At 40.5% G+C, this 7,600-nt stretch overlaps 1 long non-coding RNA gene across 1 annotated transcript; it reads right to left on the reverse strand.

Annotated features, from left to right (window-relative positions):
* Positions 1 to 6,136: 6,136 nt before the first annotated feature.
* On the reverse strand, positions 6,137 to 6,367 carry LOC124883818. Its single transcript, XR_007042324.1, has 2 exons — positions 6,290 to 6,367; positions 6,137 to 6,209 (listed from the first exon to the last, which is right to left on the reverse strand). It is a non-coding gene; the product is annotated as an uncharacterized LOC124883818 (long non-coding RNA).
* Positions 6,368 to 7,600: the final 1,233 nt, after the last annotated feature.

Raw genomic sequence — 7,600 nt, forward strand, 5'->3', positions numbered from 1 at the left:
GATAATGTTTCACAATCATGAGTTTCTCCATCCTCCTCTGTGGGGATTAATGTTGCTGGGTTTAGTGCTGTACACCGTTCTATTTTGAGATGTGGTTGTGACAGCAGGATAGACATACAGGAAAGATGTCTTGCAGGTGACAGAAAACTCATTTTAGTTTGCAAAAGCAGTGCTGAAACTGCATGGGGTACTTTCAAAGTGAGTGGATGGAATAGTACAACATCTGCGCTAGACGTGACTGCTAGGGAAGCAGCCACCACTGCTCTAACGCAATGTGGAAGGGCACACGCCACTGCATCCATTTTGGTTGAATAGTAGGCTACTGGTTTATATTTACTTCCATGTAGCTGTGTCAACACGGAGGTCATGAAATTTCCTTTGCAGTCTACCATTTGTACAAAGTCTTTGTTGTAATCTGGTAATGCTAACACACAACTTCCCACCATAGTTTGTTTCAATTTACAGAGTGCATCTTCTGCTTCAGAACTCCATTTTAGGTAGTCAGACATTTTAAGTTCCTCTTTGTACATCAGGCTTTGCAAGGGTGCTGTTAGCTCTGCATAATTTGGCACCCAACTTCTACAGTAATTAGTGAGTCCTAAAAAAGACATCATTTGTTTCTTTGTCAATGGTTTTGGTGCTTGCAGAATTGCAGTTTTCCTTTCTTCCATTATTGTTTTTCCCCCTGAACTGAGCTGATGGCCCAGATATTTCACACTTTCCTTACAAAACTGTAATTTGTTTTTGCTGACTTTGTGGCCTTCTTTAGCCAAATGTTTCAGGAGTGCTATGGAGTCTTTTTTGCATTTTTCTTCGGTTTCAGATGCAACTAGTATGTCATCCACATACGTGAGCAATTGGCTCTGTTGTGGTGGGTCAAAAGTGGCCAAGCTGGATGTAAGAACTTGGGAGTAGATGGTGGGGCTTTCACAATATCCTTGTGGTAATCTGGTATAAGTGTATCTTTTCCCTTTAAAGGTGAAAGCAAACCAGTATTGACTGTCTTTGTGTAGTGGTACAGAAAAGAATGCATTGCTTATGTCCACCACAGTGAAGTATTTTGCTTTTGGGTTCAAAGAGTTTAATAACGTGTGTGGATCTGCTACACACGGAGATCTTTGTATTACTGCATTATTTACCGCTTGTAAATCTTGAACCATCCTCCATCCCACAGATGGGGGTGCCTTTTTTACAGGGAATATTGGTGTGTTACAGGGTGATTCAGCACACTCAATTAATACTCCAGCCTTCTTTAAATCTTCAATAACAGGTTCTATTCCCACCATTGCATCTGGTTTTAGAGGATATTGTTTAACTCTGGGTCTGTACTCTGTTTTTGGTCTTATCACAACAGGAAGTGCTCCTTTTACCAGGCCAACATCAGTAGGTCCTTGTGACCATAGTCTCTCAGGAACTTGTTTAAGTAGTTCCTCTTCTTCTTTTGTGAAAAAGATGTGTCATTTTTGTTTTGGGTCTAGGTGCACTCCAGCCTGGACAGTTACTGTCCAGAACAATGCCTTTTTGGTCATTTCAGTGGACTGGCTATACCATGTGTTCATGCCGGTTACCACCCAATCCCTTGCTCTTTCACCTCTGTCCACTAGTTTTGCTAAGTTTTTCCATTCTTCCTTTTTGTCTTTGCATAAGGATATGTGTGGCCCAGAAAGTTGTCTGAACAGTGGTTTGACAGTTTCTGGCAATATTACTACAGCTGCTGCATTTGCTTCTACATCTGAGTACACATATGAGACTGTTATCTTTGTTGGGGTCATCCTGTTCAGTTCACTCATGTACTTGGTGTCTGGCTTTGCAGTATACCACATTGTCACATGTAATTCATCTGGTGACATAACATCTTGTGGGCTCCGCATTGATTGTTTGCCTTCATCCACTAACGATGCCCCTGTTGCAGTTGGCGGTTTGTTAGGGATGTCTAAAGTGTAGTAATAATTTGGTGTTCCCGTCCCTTGTACTACATAGACTTCCTCAGGTTTGCCTCTGACCACTCTCAAACCCTCTGGGGTTGGTGTTAGGCTTAGGCAGAGGGCTATTAAGCCATCTCTTCCCAATAGGTTCACTGGACATTCTGGTAACATCAAAACTGATAACTGACATGTTTTTCCTTCTGGATCTCTGATCCATAAGGGTTCTGTTTCATTTACTTGTTTGATTTTACCTTGTGCGGCCTGAACTGTGGTACATTTCCCACTGGGTCTCACATATGGTAATTGTTCTCTAATTGTTGTCCTGCAAGCTCCACTATCACAAAGAAACGTGATAGGTGTGCCTTGTACCAGCAGGGTTATTTCAGGTCTTATTTTTTCAACATAGAATAGGTCATCTAAATTTAGTATTTCCTCATCTTCTGAGGTGGTTTTCTCTTGTATTAAATTTTGATCCAATTCTGTCCCGTTTGTCTCACGATCTAGTCATGCATTTTTAGTTTGTGGGGGAGGACCTCCCCTACAATCCCTGGCTAGATGTCCTTCTTTACCGCAGGACCAACATGCTCTAAGATTTTGTGCTCCAAAGTGTCCTCTACCTCTTCCTCTACCTCGGCCTCTGCCTCTTCCCCTGCCCTGTGACTGTTGATAGTACACAGTGTTGTCCTCCTCTTGGTAAAACACTGCGTCTCTGACTGTGTCCTTTTTACCCTTTTTACTTTTTATAACTTTTTCAGCATGCAGCGCATGATTTATGTAGTCTGCAAGCGAGCCCCCACTCATTCCTATGTAGTGCCGGTTCACCCAGCCATGTATGTCGGGTGTTGAGCCTGAGTGGAGTGCATTTTTTAGTTGCTGCTGATAAGCACCATTTTCATCCTCGCTTGGTTCCAGTCCACTGTGAACTTTAAAAACTTTTGCCATTCTTACTCTATATTCATCAAAAGGTTCGTCTGGTTTTTGTTTACATCTCCCTATTTCAGTATAGTTTGCTCTCTTTTTATATTTTCCTTTTATTCTTTCCAGGAGAGGAACTAACTGGGTTGTTAGCTCTCCGCTACCAGCTGCAAGAGGTGCTCCTAATGTAGTTGATGGATTATAACCTCCCTTCACGTGATACCAGTCAGGGCCAAGTTTGCACATCCATGCTTGTTGGACTTCTATTCCATTCAGATGGTAGGCTTTCCTAAGATCCTCCATCTGCCTCACACTCTCATCCACATCCTCTCTAGGGTGTGGGATTCCTTCTACAGCCTTTTTAACATCATCTTGGGTCCAAGTTCGATAAACTCTAATTATGTCTGATTGGCCTTCTGCGCCTGCTCGTGGGTTAGGGAGTTCAATGAGGGGAAAAGTTTGCACATCCCCTCCTTCATCTAGGGTCATGGGACTAACCCTAGGTAATGGAGATAATAAATGTCCCAATGTTGCAGACCATTTACCCACTGCACCAGTGCTCCGAGTAGCAATTGGTGTTCGTGGTGTATATCCAGGTGGTGATGGTGGTGGTGGAGCAGTGGGTGCATCTATATCATTTCTCCCCACTGCCCCTCCCTGTTGCTGCAGTAACTGCTGTTGCAACGCTAAGTAGGGACCAGAATATTCATTATCTTCCCTTCTGTGAAACATTATGTTCTCATGTCCTGCTTCTTTCCATTTTGCTTCCTCTTTTTCTCTCTTTTGCTCTTCTTCACTTGCTTTTTTTTTTTCTTTATTTTGTCGCTTCCTTTCCTCTCTTTCCTGTTTTGCCAGTCTTTCTCCTTCCTCACGTTGTTTTGCTATTTTAACCCAGACTTGAGTCTGTGCATAACCTTCCTTTCTCATTTGTTTTTCATTATTTTTGCATTTAATTTTTATTTTATTCTGTAATTCTGTTAGGGCACTTGTAGACAGCTTTCCATTATAATTATAGGTTTTTATCCAATAACATAGGGGTTCTACTGCATCTTGATTTTCTTTTTCTACCGCTTTCCAATCTTTGCATGTAAGGTTATCAAGTAACTTTTGTTTCTCTTTACTTTGCCCCTTTCCCATTTTGAACTAAATTTAGATCCAGTATGTTTTTTAATACCTGGTGTATTCTAAATACTGGATTTATGTATTTGAAAACAGGATGGTGATCAAGAAGTCAGTTGTGGTAAAATCCACTTCAACCCTGTTCAGGTGGGATTTTCTTGCCTACAAGCATCCACAAAGGCTCACCATTTACTATCTGTTTTCAGTTTATATGAAAAGTAAGGACCTAATGGTCATTACGATTCCATTCACTCTTCCACACGTTTTTCAGTCACACTTTTTTTACGCGTTTTACTCTTACTGTAATTACTTTCACAAAAACATAACAGAGGACTCCGCCGTCCTGTGTAGAGTTTAATTAGTCTATTTCAACTAAGGGAGTCTACCCTCCTGCGGAATTTAACTGTCTATTTTAGTTCAACAGAGGACTCCGCCGTCCTGTGTAGAGTTTAATTAGTCTATTTCAACTAAGGGAGTCTACCCTCCTGCGGAATTTAACTGTCTATTTTAGTTCACCTGATAGTGTCTAGAATTGTCAGGGTTTCTCTATACTGTACTATTTTAGGTCATTTGCATTTCATCACTCATTCCTTTTAAATGAAAGACCTACTCACTGGTTCTCTGTGTCCTCGGGAGTACCGTCAGCCGTCAGACCCCAGCCTGTCAGGGAGGGACCAGTCCCGGAAAGGGTATTAGTACTGTGGCCACAGATTTGTCTGGAATCTCACTCACCCACTGGGATCGTCAAGCGTCTTGGTCTCCGGCTCGAAGGACCATTTATGTTAGGTTTAAACACCAAACACTTTTACAATTCTGCACAAAGAAAGACACAGAGAAGTTAGTTCATTTTAACCTGCAGGTGAGAGTGTCTCAGAGGCTGCTCAATTACAATCCTCCAAACACACTCTGAAACAGCCCCTGCTCTCTCTGCCTTTTATTCATAAGAGAAGAGGCCCTGGTTACAGAATGTTCCAAGCACAAAATAGGGAGAGATGCACACTCATAAGATTAGAAACAGCTGCACTGACAGAATGTTCTAGAACATCCTGTCTCTATCTTGCAGCTCTTGTACATATAAGATATAATCACTCTGAACAGCAAGCTTCACTTCTATTAAAGTTAAAACATATATAATCATTAATTAACCCTAACAATGACTAATTGAGAAGATGATGTGGATATGGAACCATCAATGGAAGAGGCATTTGACATTTATAAAGAGGGACTTCACAGAAATAACTTAAACAAAAAAATGCATAACAGTCCTTTCTGAAATCAACAAAACCAATAAAGCTTGTGTCTTATTTGCCACAGTAAACAGGTCAACAAACCCTCCTATATCTGTAGCATCTGAACAGCACTCTAAAAAGGCCTGCAATGAATTTGCTAACTTCTTTATTGAGAACATTTAGAAGATTTGAGTTGTAGTCTGTGCACCAATATCAATTCCAGTACCAATGTGTCCAACCAAAACAAATTTTGTACTTCTTCCAGTCAGGTTTCCATTCTCACCACAGTACAGAGAATGCCCTTGTCAAGGTGTCCAATGCAATCTGTATATATGCAGATGTGAAATGCATGGCCCAGATTCAGAGGCTTCAGTCCTTGATCCCCAGCCAAGGTGACTTTTGCTGCAAGTCTTCTCCCTCTCTCCACCCATTTCCTGTCAGTTTACTGTTGATAATTAACAAAAAAATAAATAAATTTTGCATCAGCAATTTTTCAGTTCTGAAAAAATAAAGTGTGTTGTCTATGTATCAGTCTTCTAGTCCACTCAAGCCCTACTGGCTCAAGTTTTGCATCTTCAACCTCAAAACTAAACATGGAAATGCAGTATTCTGTTTTTATGCTACACTAGTCTGAGACAAACTTCCAGAAAACTGCAAAAATGGAGAATCCCCAAGTTCTTTTAAGTCAAGGTTAAAAACTGATTTGTTTGGAGTTACCTTTGGGTGTTTTTTTAAACCATTAACTGAAACATCAATAGCCTCAGCCTAAAGTTCTCTTTAGTTTCCTTCATTATGCCACTGCGATGTAGTTTTTAAATGTGTTTTCTTACATTTTGATCATGTAAAGCACTTTCATTTGTGTCAGAGCTTTGTTCAAGATATTTAACACAGTTTTGTGTCAGTCATGTTCAGGGCTGGTGCACGCAACAATTACAGATATAAGCTCGACAGTTTTTATGTGATTTATTGAGAAATACAAGGTAGAGAACTTCAGGGTTCTATAACAGGATCTGGACGAACACTGGAAGGAGAAAATAAGAATTAGCTGGAGTTGAGGTTACGTTGAATGGAGTTGAGTGACAGGTTGAAGGAGTAGCTTACTGTTTGGTGATGAAGATGGTTGTCCAGGGAAGGTGAGTAACTGAGTCTGACAGGTTGGTTGTGTTTGAAAGGTTGCGCTGACAGAGCATTAGCTTGTCCTTCTCCAGAGTGAGGCTGATGGAAGAGCCACAGCAGACTAAGGGTGGACAGGCAGGAGAGCGACGGATTACCGAGCAGCAGCGTGGCCAGGATCCAGGAGAACAGAAGAGCTCTGAGGAGACTAGAAGCAGTGGTCCATGGAAGGACCATCTTGGAAGTCCTCAAGACGGAGGAACACCAGCCATTGAGGTAGGAACCCAACATAGGCTGTGGAAACAGGATCATGGAAGCAACGAGACAAAGGTATGACCAGAGATCAAAATTCTTCATGAAGAAGCCAGCAAGACCTGGCCAGATTACCACGCTATGTAAACAAACAATCTGGCATCTCAGGGATCCCTAGTGATGTTACCCCTAACACAGAGGCTTCAAAACACGCTTCAAACACTTTAGCTATCTTCAGTCAGAAATTAAGGTGAAGTGTAATGATGTTTTATAAAGTCCCTTTAATGTGATCCGTGTCTTCACAAAACAACATAAAAGCTAGAAAAAGAAAATAAGACAAGGCTCGTAACCGCAGGCGTCTGAATGACTAGTTAACATCACAAATCAACATGTCCTACAAATTTGTTTGAACAGCAAATAAAATAAAACCAACAACTCCTACCTTGTTCCCAATCTGACCTGAAAGTTAAATGGAAGGACAATCATTTATATTTGAGTTGACAACAGCAATAAAAACTCCAGTAAGGAAGATATTTTTAACAAGCAATGGTGGACAGGTAAGCCAGAGAAAAGAAGTGAGCTAACTTCCGCCGAAGATCTTCAAAAAAAAGCATAATAAACAACCCTAACAAATGTAACCCAAAAAACAAGAGAATTAACTATTTGCTATTAATTTGTCAACCTTATTTCTGTATTGGCCATTTTAGTTTACTTATCCTTATAAAATAATTTAATAGTAGTTTGTTACACTCCCACCAATCATGAGTAAGTAATGAAAACAGCATACAAATTGCATTATGAAAGAATGATTAAAATATATATATATATATATATATATAAAAACAGTATTTAAAATTAAGATGTGTTAAATGAAAGGGCTGTTTGTCAGCTGCAGTAGAGGAAAATATCTTATTCATTTTCCAACAGCAGGACAAGCTTCTGGACTGGACGTTCCATCTCAGATACATTTTGGATCCGTTTGTCTCCTCTTCCAAATCTTCTGTTTCCAACAGGAAGTTTCACCTTTCGTACTAGTCCTTCTTGGCC

This window comes from Girardinichthys multiradiatus, chromosome 18 (genome assembly GCF_021462225.1).
Source record: "Girardinichthys multiradiatus isolate DD_20200921_A chromosome 18, DD_fGirMul_XY1, whole genome shotgun sequence".
Classification (NCBI taxonomy): domain Eukaryota; kingdom Metazoa; phylum Chordata; class Actinopteri; order Cyprinodontiformes; family Goodeidae; genus Girardinichthys; species Girardinichthys multiradiatus.